The following is a 13,775-nucleotide window of genomic DNA, read 5'->3' on the forward strand; positions in this document are numbered from 1 at the left end:
TAGTGCCGTGTTGAATACAACCCCACAAGTTAAACTGGTATAATGCAGGTGTACAAGTTTAAGAAACTGACAAGGCCATAGAGCTTTCAGACATTTCTGTTTTCTGATCAATGTTTATAACTTAATTATAATTATATTAATTGTAGGGGTTTTTTGTTCACTGACTCATACCACCTTGAATCAATATAGCCCACTTTCAAATGTGAAACTTAGGTTATGCCTCACATGACATTAAGATAAACCCACATAAATTTCTTGAAGCGAAGCACATTCTGTTTAAATGGCAGATCCTTGCTTTGAAAGAAAATGAATTGTCTAACGCAGCCTATCATCTGTTCAGATGACCTGTATTCTAATTTTGTTCCTGCCAGCCCCCCCCCCCCAGAAAATGAATGGTTGATTTAAAAAGGGAGTGAAGAGAGAGATGTAACTGAATTAACTATACAAACTGTGGAAGATATTTGGGCTTTGTTTAGGAAACCAATTTATTGATCATTCAAGTACTTTAATAATACCTGAAATAAATTTAAGACTGTGTGGTACAGTATATTGTTGGCTGTTTCTGCTGTGCAAAGTGAATCTGTGGCTTTCCAGGAGAGATTTAGTTAGGATAGGGCTAAATGTGTTGCCAAGCAACCATCTCTGGTGCTAAGGCTTATAATCACCAGGAAGAGGGGGCGCTTTAAAAGTTTGCCTTCTCCAAACAAAAGGGAACTGGTGAGTCATTTTTAGATGCTGGTAAATAGAAATTTCCCAGAAAATTCCTCTCTCTGATTCTGAACACCCATTTAGGATGTTTGGCACATCCACATCATCTGCTCACGCTGGATTTAATCAGGTTTGCAGTCCAGATCATGAATCCTGTCAGTCTAAAGGCATCCAGGGTGACGCTATGGGAAGCTACCCTCCTTCAAGCCAGCAAGATGAGTGGAGTGATAGACTTGACTTTCCAATGGCTTCCCCAACAGAAGATCCAGAAATCAATGATGATGACAGCCAGGACAAAGTGTTCATGTGCGCTTGTACTTGGAGATGTTCCATTTAATATTTAGAGCCTCGAGACCCAGCAATTTAAAGCAGGTAACATAAGCAAGAAGTTGGAGGTTGGATAAGGCTTTTGTTAATATTCATCAAAATGTGGCTGAAATGAAATTGCTAGCTGGGCTTGGATTGTGAGTGGCCATTTCACATTAAGATACATTCTCTAATCGTGGGAATAATGCTGTTCTTGTTTTATTAAAAGCAGGTTTTGTGGAAGCTGAAATAGTATCTCAGCAAACAGATGTACTCTCTGCAGAAGGACTTTAACATTGAACATTTGCAAAACAATTGATTACTATTAATGAGTATTTATTTTATTTGATTTAGGACTGTTCTTGAGACAGTTAGCCAATTGCTGTACTAAATTGGAATGCTGTGTTGAAGTCTAGTAAGTCAGCAACTTTAAGCATGGAAAGGAATGCAGAACAGAAACCTTTTCCTTTTTCAGCCAGGGCATATTAATTGAATGCTTTGATATACTTGATTATTGAATAGGTAGTGTGTAATACAGATGAAAGAGACACATGGGTGTTATTTTACCAATAATCTATAATTTGCTTCAGCTGTTTTATACATTCATTAAGTGGAATTTGTATTATATAGTACGCTATCTACTTTTATTTTTCTGCCAGATAGAACTTCTGTCTCAATCACATTTACCTGGAAGTAAAGTCACTGATCTTAGTGGAACCTTTTTTCTTGTGAAGTTGATTGCATCATGTACTGATTTTGTATAAATGGATTAAAAATCTGGCTCTGACCTCCAGAAACTGGAATATTATTAGAAAGAGTTTCAGTTTTTTAATGCTATAGAGGTGAAATTTGTATGCTTCTTTCTGAGCGTTGCTATTCAGCCTAGTTACAGGTAGGTAGCCGTGTTGGTCTGAGTCGAAGCAAAATAAAAAAATTCCTTCAGTAGCACCTTAAAGACCAACTAAGTTTATATTTTGGTATGAGTGTGCATGCACACGAAAGCTCATACCAAAATATAAACTTAGTTGGTCTTTAAGGTGCTACTGAAGGAATTTTTTTATTTTGCTATTCAGCCTGTTTGTGCTGGACTTTCTTGGGCACAGTGGCATCAAAATAAGGGAAATGCAGGACATGGATTGTGGGGGGAATATATAAATATAAGTGGGCTGGTATTCAACCCCATAAAAATCCAGTGTGTTTCCACAGACTGCAAAATCTGTATGTATAAGAACGAGATTGGTCACTTGACTATTCCAGCATGCACAGAATCCCATGCAATGCAATTATGTTTAGGGCAGAGCAGTGAAAAACAGTGTGAAAATGTGGCAAGAAGTGATGTTTGTTCATAAAAGTTTTGCAGATTCAAAATGCTTCTTTGGTATTGTTTCAAAGCTGTTCTATTCTGGGTTTGCTTTCGAATGAGAAACTTGTAGTTGTCTCTCTAAAAAAGGATAAAACAGACACAAATATTTCTTACTTAATCAAGCTGTGTGCTAATGTCTGTTCGCCAGTTGCCGTTTTGTGTCCTGTGGAGTCGTCTTTCTTCTTAGGTGCAGGACTTAATGCTGAAGAACACTTTTCATTGGGTTTACAGTGACATGCATATGTGTGTACACCATTAAGATGCAAGAAAAAATCAATTCAGTTTGCATTTAAAGGCAAGAATATTTTCTAAAACAACACATGAACCAAAACACAGCCATCCTTCAAAATTCACACTCCTCTCTTTTTCCCCCCCGGCAGTTTGCCACCCAAATAATGACTAAAAATGTGTATACTATGGTGAAGTGTGCCTATATTAGTGAAAATTACATACATGATGAATTTATATGGAGATTTTAGAAAAATTACAAACTGATGTAGAGAATGTTGGGTAATCCCCAAACAGTTTGGGTTTAAGTGCACATAACTGTGCCTTTGATTTTGGTACCCAAAAGCAGATAAGTACAATTTAGGAACATGTGAAATCTCCCTCTCTCCTCAGATTAGAATAAAATGGCTTTTACACAAATGAAACTCCTCTACATGATCCTCAATCTTCCCAAAGGGTGCTTGATTTAAAAAGTTGTTATTCTCTCATCGTACTCAGAATTGCAAAATAATTTAATAGCACTACATGATATTGATTTAGAATTGTAGAATCATAGAACTGTAGAGTTGGGAGGGACCATAGACGTCATATAGATTTGTTTCTTTTAGGAAATGAAAATAGGAAGGGAAAAATGCTGTAGCAACTTAGCAAACCATAAAACTACCAGTAATTCTCATCGTGACTTGACAGCCGTCTGTCAGGAATGCTTTGATGGTGTTTCCTGCTTGGCAGGGGGTTGGACTGTATGGCCCTTGTGGTCTCTTCCAACTCCATGATTCTATGATTCTCCCACTAGAGTCAATAGTGATGGTGGTGGGTACTTGTGCCAGCTCCTGTCTTAGTGTATATTTCTGCTGTTTGCAGGCATGTTTGAGCAACAAGAGGGGGCTAGGAAGCAGCATCGGTGTGTTTCTCCCCTGTGCACCACACTACACCCTGCCTATGAATCCAACCCATTTTCAGGGATTGGCAGGTGGAGTGTGACCAGCAGAGAGGCTTAGCTGGTTGAGCCATCCTGCAGTGCTCACATCTTCTTGGGGATGTTGCTGGTGGCTCTTCACTTCTGCTGATGCCAAGAGCCTCCTACCTCATTCTAATGCCCCTCAGCTGATGGCCTGGTGTAATATAGGACTGCACCTATAGTCCAGGAAAATAGCTCTAAGGGGGTTGGAGCCATATATTGCTTTTTCATTATCATGCATATAATGGAGCAGGTACTGTATATGCCTCCCTTGTATACCACATTGATTCCTGTGCTGTGCAGTAGAGGACCTCCTGTAGACAACATCCTTTCAGGAGGTTTGTTCCATATAATATAGGAATCAGGCCTTTAGTGTTATGGCAGCAACCTTTTGGTATACTCTCCCGTGATATATCAGGCACCATTTTTGTTGTCTTTTTGACAAATACAGAAAATCATCCTACTTCAAGAAACCTGTTAAAAGAAGATCTTTATCCCATTCTGCATCAGTATTGGAACTATTTTGAACTGTTTTTATATATTGAATTGTTTTTGTTTTTTGTATTATTTTATATATGGAACTGTTTTTAATTTTACACTTGTCTTGTTTTATGGTAGCATCTATCTATCTATCTATCTATCTATCTATCTATCTATCTATCATCTATCTATCTATCTATATCTATATCTATCTATCTATCTATCTATCTATCTATCTATCTATCTATAATTCATTGCTGTAACCTACCTTGGTAAAGGGCAGAAATCTCATAAATAAAAGACATCCCTCTTTCTTTCTTTCTTTCTTTCTTTCTTTCTTTCTTTCTTTCTTTCTTTCTTTCTTTCTTTCATAAACTTTATACACCGCTTGATTGAAGAAGAAAAAACTACAAAAAGATGAAACAAGAAAATCTAGAAAAAATCCCAACCATACCTTGAAGGATACAGAAGTTAAAATACTAAAGCATAATAAAATTACCTTAAGCATCTGGGTAGACATTCTTCAGTCTGAGAAATACCTTGGAAATACCCTGTCTATGCAAATTTATAAACAAACACTTGCACTTTTTGTTTTTGAAAAATCACTAACTCCTAAGTACTACTGCATTACTCAAGTCTTTTGACAGATTAGCCTTTGAAAGGAGAAAATAAATAAGAAACTTCAGATACAGCAGCAGACTTGGAAGGCAACAGAAACTGAGGTCCCTGAAAGAGAAACCTTTTAATAAGGAATGGTGTAGAGTTCAGAGTTAGCCATTTTAAAAAAATATATTTGAGCATTCACTCTGTTTAACCTTCTGCTGTACCAATTTGTGCTTTTTTCTGGATTATTCGAAGAAGTTAATTGGGGGAAGTAGAGATTGTGCACTAAGTGCCTTTAAAAAACAATGTACGATCCCAGTGTCCATGCAATACTACTCCCCGCAATGCAAAACTTTTGTCTGATCTAGAATTACAGTGACTATTTCTTTGATTTCTTCATTGAATTAAAGGTAAAGGGACCCCTGACTATTAGGTCCAGTCGTGACCGACTCTGGGGTTGCGCGCTCATCTCGCATTATTGGCCGAGGGAGCCGGCGTACAGCTTCCAGGTCATGTGGCCAGCATGACAAAGCCGCTTCTGGCAAACCAGAGCAGCACACGGAAACACCGTTTACCTTCCCGCTGTAGCGGTACCTATTTATCTACTTGCACTTTGACGTGCTTTCGAACTGCTAGGTTGGCATGAGCTGGGACTGAGCAACAGGAGCTCACCCCATTGCAGGGATTCAAACCGCTGACCTTCTGATCAGCAAGCCCTAGTCTCTGTGGTTTAACCCACAGCACCACTCGCGTCCCTCTAATGAGTTACATCATAGTAATTTTGAGAATCACTGTCTCTTGATCATTTTACATTGCTGCTGTAACATTCATCCCTTTATATATGTTAGCGGTGTGGACTGGCCTGTGATCTCTTGACATTTTCTTCTACTCACAGTGCAGCAGCTGCAAAGTGGGACTGTCTGTCTTGCAGTGGAAGGCTTGCAGGAGTTGGGTAATGAAAGGAGCCTGCTGCCAGGCAAATGTAGGAGTGAGGTCTTTTTCAGGAACAGCACCACTGAGTACTGCTTAGTCTTGCAAGCAGTTTCATTTCCCAGTCACTCTTGCCTCATGGCTCTGTAGTTTAGGAGGGGCGGGGACGGGGACGGACAACAAACAACCCCTGGTTAATGAAGGTTGCCAGGTTCAGGTGCAACAACAAACCATAATTAAGTCAAGACAAGGTATGTATATCAGCAAACAATCCCTTACGATTCAACAAACCATCCCTTACGATTCTGCTGCATTGGCAGAAAACAGACCATTGTACAGCTTGGGTAAACAAACAAAGGATAGTTAGGCTATGCAAACAATGACTTTGAATTGTGTGTAAACCAGGCCACTATCAGCCCAGTCTGCCACTCCCATGAAAAATGACACACTTAAACAACTATAAAATAAAGATCCTGAGTATACAATTATATCATAGTATCATGAATGGCGGTGAATTCTTATTTAAACAGATGGTGAATTCTTATTTACTGAGTACTACCGGTAGAAGATGTACTGATAAGCTCACTTTTTTTAAAAAAAAGGCACCAAAGGAAATTGCTAACAAAGCCATGCAAAAAGAGAAGTTTAGAGGGCAAAGTTAGTGTATAAAGTGTATCAAATGCCTGCCTAATGCTAACAGGCAGGGAGATGCAAAGTGCAGGGACTGCCTAAGATGGCTCTGTGACAAGGAATGCTCCCTTCCCCAGGCATAAAGGTGATTAAGCCTCCCTGGCTTTACTCTGATTATATCAGGCCACCACAGTCATTGCTGAGACACAAGCTTTTCTTCATGTAGTGCAATAACTACAGGATGCAAGATAGGGTTGCCAGACCTGCTTCCAAAAAATAGCGGACAATCGCCCGGGGGGGGGGGTAAATTAAATTAAATATTTTCTTACAAACATTTTAACACGTATTAAAATAATCACTTGAAAACTTTACTTAAAATTCAAAACATCAAATATATAATATGTAAAATATTAAATTACATTTTACTTTGCTGTCATGTGTATTTTTTATTTGACTGTGCAGCTTCATCAATTCTTTGTGTTTAAGGAATAATTATTTAATTTCAGTACAACGTTGAGAAAATATACAAAGTTCACTTCGAACTGATGGTCGGTTACGTTCGTCAGTCCACAAATTTCCCACGACGCTGAAAATTCGTTCAACGTTTGCATTTGATGCACAAAACTGGAACAGTTTCAGTAAACTTGGAGCTGGCTCTTTCTTGAAAAAGTACGTCCACTTTTCAAGGGATGAATCACCCTGCAGATGAACATAAACTTCTTCTAAGGCAGAAATTTCATCGAAGAGAGTGTTAGGTGGAAGTTCTTCTTGCCATGGTGATAATAACCAGATGTCTGTCATTTCTTCTAAAGTTGGAGGATTATTGCGATCAATTAGATTGAAACAACTTAGTGTCTCATATAGTGATTTTTCTAGGTACACTTTTCTAGGTACGCAATGGCTCTTTGATATATGTTGATGGCTTATTCCTTGAACTTTTGCATGGCATTCTCAGGCAAATTTTTTTATGTAAGGCAAATAAAACTTGCATTCCAAAAAACTGCTCATCATATATATATATGTCACAGTGGCCGGAGTGGACTACTTCAGAGTAACGACGCTACGCAGCTCTGCATTTTATTCTTTTATTGGTGCTGCGTATTTACAGTGCTCAAGTCATTGCTATTTACACGGAGCGATGTTGTCAGTCGGTTTCAGAACCTCCTAATGGCTTTTGGCGCGTCTTTCTCCAACACAAAAGCTTTGGCAGACCCATCCTCTTGCCCCTCCTCTTCCTGCGTAATTCTGGAGTTGGGGGGATGGGTCTTCCCCCCTTACTTGCCCCTTCCTGTCCCACCTGGGACCCTGGCTCCTCTACCTTGCCTGAGCCTCGGACACGACTTCCTGCTTCCCCACTGGAATCGGAACTCTCCCTGCTTTCCCCTTTGCTCGGGGACGGGCTTGAACTCAGGAGGGGAGGGACTTCGCGATATCCCCTGTCCCTCACATCCACCCCCCTCCCAAGCTCTCCTTCACCCCTCCCCAGGCCCCCCCCATGTGTCGGTGACGACTGGAAGCCTAAAAACTCGGTGCTCTCCGAGCCCGTTGGTGTGAACACCTCCCCCCAGTCCTGCGAGCCCCCCCCTTCCGCCTGGGAGGACGGGAATCCCAAAAAGTCCGTGGCGTCAGAGCTGGTGGGGGTAAAAATGTTTTGCCAATCTGCTCCTTCCTCTGACTGGGTGGATCTTGGCGACACCCATACCTCATCCTCTGGTTCCTCAAACTCCGCTTCCCAGCGCCATGGTGAGCTGTTCTCCCGTGCCTCCTCCTCCTCCCCCTCCCTTTCCATGTGCCAGGGCTTGGGTCTGTGGGGAAAGAGGGCGTGAAATTCTTCCACCAAGAATTCCTCCTGTATCTGAGTGGCGGGAACCCATTCATTCTGGGACGGTGGAGCATCCTCCCATGCCATGAGGTACTCCAGGCCCCCCACCCCCCACCTTGAATCCAGGATGGCCGTGGCCTCATTGAGTTGCTCCCTGCTTTCCCTCTCCCCCCCTCCCTCGGGGGTTTGTTCGCTGTCTCTGAGCCTGCTGCTTTCCCTGTACGGCGACAGCAGCGATCTATGAAACACTGGATGCACCCTCATGTCCTCTGGCAGTGCCAGCCTGTATGCCACCGGGTTGACCTGTTGCGTGACCGTGAAGGGGCCCAGCCATTTGGGTGCCAGCTTTTTGCACCTCCCTCTGGTGGGAAGGCCCTCCGAGGACAACCACACCTTGTCCCCCACCCTGATGACCTCCCCTTGTCGCCTGTGGCGATCTGCCCCCTTTTTGTACGCTTCCTTGGCCCTCTCCAAGTGTTCTCTGAGCTGCTGGTGCACCGTCTCCAGTTCCTCTGCCCAATCCTCAGCCTGTGGGCCCTCCTCCTCCTCCTCCCTCTCCCTCTCTGGGAAAGATCTGAGGTCGCGCCCGTAATTGGCCTTAAAGGGCGACACCCCTGTGGAGACGTGCACTGCATTGTTGTAGGCAAATTCTGCTAGTGGCAAGCGATCCACCCAGTCCGTTTGCCGCTGGCTGACGTAGCATCTCAGGTACTGCTGCAGAATGGCGTTGACCCTCTCCGCTTGTCCGTTGGTCTGCGGGTGTCTAGCCGTCGACAAGCTGACCTCCACCTGCAGGAGGTTCATGAGCCGCCGCCAGAACCTGGAAACAAATTGGCGGCCACGATCCGAAATAACCCTTAAAGGTAATCCATGCAGTCTGAAAATGTGATCAACAAACAGTTTGGCTGTCTCTTCTGCCGAGACTGCCCTGGCACACGGTATAAAGTGACACATTTTGGACATGAGGTCCACCACCACCAACACTGCAGTCTTACCCCTGGACGAAGGCAGATCTGTGATGAAGTCCATGGACACCACTTCCCACGGCCTGTGTGGTGTGGCTAAGGGCTCCAGCAACCCTGGTGGCGCTGCTCTGACCACCTTCGCCCGCTGGCAGGTGGTACAGCCCCTTACATAGTCTCGAACATCTTCCCTCACCCCTGGCCACCAGAAGTGTCTCATGACTAGGTGAGTGGTCTTGTCCCTTCCAAAATGCCCCGCTGTAGGGTTGTCGTGCATCTGCTTGAGGACCGTACGTCGAAGCTGGGTGGTGGGTAGGTACAGCGCACCCTTGTAGAAAAGCAGCCCTCTGCGTTCTGCAAAGTCTTTTGCCTGCTCCCTCCCCCCTCTCAGTTCTCTGAAGATGCGGTTGGCAAATTCATCCGCTGCCGTCAGTGCTGTGAGTTCTGCCTCGCTCACCACTGCTGCTCCGCAGGACCATGCCGACGGGGGGAAAATGTGCCTTGGGGCTGGTGGCGCCTCCTCCTCCATGTACTCTGGCTTGCGGGAGAGGGCATCCGCCCTGACATTCTGCTCTCCTGGGATGTAGTGTATGGAGAAGTTGAAGTTCGAGAAGAACTCCGCCCACCGTATCTGCCGCTGGTTGAGCACCCTGGCAGTTCTCCAGAACTCCAGGTTCTTGTGGTCTGTGCACACCTGGATGGGGTGCTTGGCGCCCACCAGGAAGTGTCTCCAGTGCTGGAACGCCGCGTGGATCGCAAGAAGTTCCCGATCAAAAACTGTGTAGTTTCGCTCGGGCTGGGTCAACTTCCTGGAGAAGAAGGCACAGGGTCTCCACTCTCTGTTGGCGTCCAGTTGCAACAAAATGGCGCCCACAGCCTTATCAGAAGCATCTGTTTCAATGCGTAGGGGCGCGTCCTGAACCACGTGGAACAGGTTCTGGTCTGAGGCGAACACCCTCTTGAGGCTTTCGAACGCTGCTTGCGCCTCTGGTGTCCACCTGAACTTCTGCTTGCCTCTCAGGCAGTCAGTGATGGGAGCCGTAACTCGAGAGAAGTTCTTGATGAACTTCCTGTAGAAGTTGGCAAAGCCTAGTAGGCGTTGGGCATCTTTGCGCGTCCTGGGGCTGTGCCAGTCCAGGATGGTCTGCACCTTGTCCTTGTCCATTGCCAGCCCCTTGTCTGACAGCTTGTAGCCCAGGAAGTCCACCTCCTTGGTGTGAAACTTGCACTTCTCCAGCTTCACATACAGGTGGTTCTCCTTCAGGCGCTGTAACACCTCCCTGACGTCCTTCACGTGCTGCACTGGGTCGTTGGAGTAAATAAGGATGTCATCCAGAAAGACCAAGCATTTCCTGAAGAGTAGGGACCCCAGGACGTGGTGCATGAAGGCCTGGAAGCATGCTGAGCCCCCTTGCAACCCGAAGGGCATCACCAGATATTCAAAAGAGCCCAGAGGCGTGAACATCGTGGTTTTCCACTCATCGCCTTCCCGGATCCTGATCAAGTTGTACGCCCCCCTCAGGTCTAGCTTGGTGAAAATCTTGCCTCTGCGTGCCGCTGTCAGGAGATCATCCACTCTGGGCATGGGGAAAGCCACTGGCTCTGTCACCGAATTCAGCCGTCTAAAATCCACCACAAGACGGCGCTGTTGCGTGTCTTTCTTGTCCACCCAGAAGACCGGGCTGCCCCCTGCTGCCTTGCTTTCTCTGATGAACCCCCGCTTGAGGTTCTTGTCGATAAAAGCGCGCAGATCCTCCAGTTCCTGGTCTGACATGGCGTACAGCTTGGCTGGGGGTATAGTTGCCCCAGGCACCAGGTTGATCTGGCAGTCAAAAGGCCTGTGTGGGGGCAGGTGGTCGGACTCCGCTTCACTGAAGACCTCCTGCAGGTCCCAGTATGGTTTGGGTATCGCCTCACCCCCTTTGACGTGCATGGTGGCCACCGTGGCTATCGGAGGCCCCTCCCCTGGTTGGTGCTGCATGCAATGTTCCAGGCAAAAGTCCGATCCAAAAGTGATGCATCTCTGATGCCAACTTATGGAGGGGTCGTGGCGCGCCAGCCAGCTCATGCCCAAAACGATTGGGGGGTCTGAGATGGTGGTGACGTTGAATGCCAGTGTCTCTGAGTGCCTTCCAACCGTCATTCTCATGGGGGGGGTTTGATGAGTGATGGCCCCTCCCAGCAGCTCTCTGCCGTCAATGGTTGCCACGTGCAGAGGAAAATCCAGCTGCAGAAGCTGGATCTGGTGCTCTTCTGCAAAGTTTCTCGAGAAGAAGTTGGCTGAGGCACCACTGTCAATTAGGGCGAGGACCGTCAATGGATAGCCATTTGGGAGCGTGAGCGTCACTTCCAGAACCACTCCTGCTCTGGGAGGGGTGGGCTGGCTCTGCTCCTCTCTGTGCGGGTGGGTGGGCTGGGGCTGTTGTCTGCTGACTGTGCCTGGCTGCCGCCCCTTGTCTCCTGCAGCCAGGCTTTCCCGTTTCCCTGCTGTGGTGCTGCGTCAGTGGGGGAGGGCACAACCGTTCCCGCCTTTCCTTGCCACTCCCTGCGATGTGGGCAGTCTCTGACGAGATGCTGGGGGGAGTTGCAGAGAAAGCAATTCCCACCCCTTCCCTCCTTGCGTCTTGGCGCCGCTGGGGTTTGAAAAGCCCGCGCGCGCGCGCTATCAATCTGCATGGGTTCCTGGTCCTGACTGGCCCCAGGCGTGGCTTGAAAGGGTTGTTGAGGGAGTGGCTTCTCCTGCGACCGTGGGAACCAAGCCCGCTTTGTGCGCGTTGCTTGCTTGTCGCTCCATCTGGATTCCTGCCTCACCCCCACCGCCAGAGCCGCTTTGCTCAGTTGATCCATATTACTGGGCTTTGGACCTCTCGAGAGCTCATCCTTCACCTCCTCATGCAACCCCAAGTAAAACGCCGCTTGCATTGGGGCAGACTCCAGATCCCACCCCAATCTGTGCACCAGCATGGTGAATTTCGCCCAATACGCGCGAACTGTCATATTTCCTTGGCGTAAATTATGAAGTTCCTCCTTAGTCTGGTCCATATGACTATCGGACGAATACATCGTTTTCAAACCTTCTAGAAATAGTTTGACATTCTTCATGCAAGGATTCCTTGTTGCAATTAACGGTCTTAGCCACTCCCTGGCCGCCCCTGTAAGGTGCTCCACAATAAACGCTACTCTGTGCTCATCATCAGGGAACTCATCGTGGTGCAGCTCAAGAGCATACACAATCTCAGTCTCAAAGCCCTGAAACTCCTTCGGGTCTCCATTGAACTTGCTTACTAGGGTCCCGGCTCTCCTTCCTGGCAGCACTTGGACTTGGGGTGCCCCTCCCGCCTTGTTTTTCTCTGCATCCAGCTTGTTTTGGAGGTCTACCGCCACCGCCCTTAAATGCTGCTCTTTTTCCTGGAGCTCTCTCACCTGTTCCGCAAGTTGTAGCCGGTCGTCCTGGACCTTCTTAGTCTCCTCTTTAGCTGCCTTCAATTCTCCCTGCGCCTGCAGCGACAGCTGTTGCAGTTCTAGCTGGGCTTGCTCAGCGATCTGCCGCCACTTCTCCGCCTCTGACACGCTCATCCCGGCAACTCCAAAGTAGCCCAAAAATGATTAGGAGGTTGCTGTCACAGTGGCCGGAGTGGACTACTTCAGAGTAACGACGCTACGCAGCTCTGCATTTTATTCTTTTATTGGTGCTGCGTATTTACAGTGCTCAAGTCATTGCTATTTACACGGAGCGATGTTGTCAGTCGGTTTCAGAACCTCCTAATGGCTTTTGGCGCGTCTTTCTCCAACACAAAAGCTTTGGCAGACCCATCCTCTTGCCCCTCCTCTTCCTGCGTAATTCTGGAGTTGGGGGGATGGGTCTTCCCCCCTTACTTGCCCCTTCCTGTCCCACCTGGGACCCTGGCTCCTCTACCTTGCCTGAGCCTCGGACACGACTTCCTGCTTCCCCACTGGAATCGGAACTCTCCCTGCTTTCCCCTTTGCTCGGGGACGGGCTTGAACTCAGGAGGGGAGGGACTTCGCGATATCCCCTGTCCCTCACAATATATATATATATATATATATATATATATATATATAGCAAAGAATCACGCAGCTTACACATGATAATGTGAAGATCACATAAAGTTTCCTTTAAGAGAAGTCAGGATATTTTCTGCTTGTGCATACGTATGTTGAAAATAAGCTTTCAAAAACACTATTGAAATCTCAAACTTGGCAAGGTGTATTTTCTTTTGAAATGCTTTATTTAAACAAGAACATACACTTCAATAACACACAAGAACAAAAACAAAAAAGCAGAAGCAAAGAGTTCAAGCAGGGAAGGGTAGGCGCAAGCAGATTTCTCTTCCACAGGCCGTCCTGGGCCCAGAGGGACAGAGAGGGAGCCATCACAGCAGAACGGGAGGACTGGAATTGCACAGGGTTCCTGACTGTGTGGACAGCCATGGAGTGCATGAAGGTTAAGAGTGGAGGGCTTGGGGAAGGTGCATGCACACCCACAACCTCTACTCACATTGACCCCCCCTCACTATTTTCAGTGTCCCAAGAGGGAAAATTTTAACCATATGTTGACACACTGTAGAGTGTCCATAGGAGTCCTTTGAGGAATGGTTGAAAGAGTTGAGAATGTTGCCTCACAGGGCAGGCTTAGAAACAGTGGGTAGAAATGGAAGGACTGCCTCCTGCACAGAGCAGGGCTGGGACTTGGTGACCTTTAAGATGCCACTCTGTGAATGATTTCCCCACTTTCAGCTGTCATCAGCTCCTGCTTTTTCT

At 46.4% G+C, this 13,775-nt stretch overlaps 1 long non-coding RNA gene across 3 annotated transcripts in view; it reads right to left on the reverse strand.

Moving 5' to 3' along the window:
* Positions 1-13,775, reverse strand: part of LOC148684349 (uncharacterized) — a 20,085-nt gene continuing 6,310 nt past the window's right edge. For 2 of the 3 annotated variants that reach the window (XR_015946247.1, XR_015946246.1), the window contains 4 exons: positions 5,543-5,723; positions 4,315-4,453; positions 2,089-2,455; positions 1-1,896 (listed from right to left, as the gene is read on the reverse strand). This is a non-coding gene — a long non-coding RNA (uncharacterized LOC148684349). The remainder of the gene's footprint in view (positions 1,897-2,088; positions 2,456-4,314; positions 4,454-5,542; positions 5,724-13,775) is intronic. The other variant, XR_015946245.1, reaches the window with a different exon arrangement.

The sequence above is a fragment of the Zootoca vivipara genome, chromosome 10 (genome assembly GCF_965207765.1).
Source record: "Zootoca vivipara chromosome 10, rZooViv2.hap1.1, whole genome shotgun sequence".
NCBI classification, from domain to species: Eukaryota; Metazoa; Chordata; class Lepidosauria; order Squamata; family Lacertidae; genus Zootoca; species Zootoca vivipara.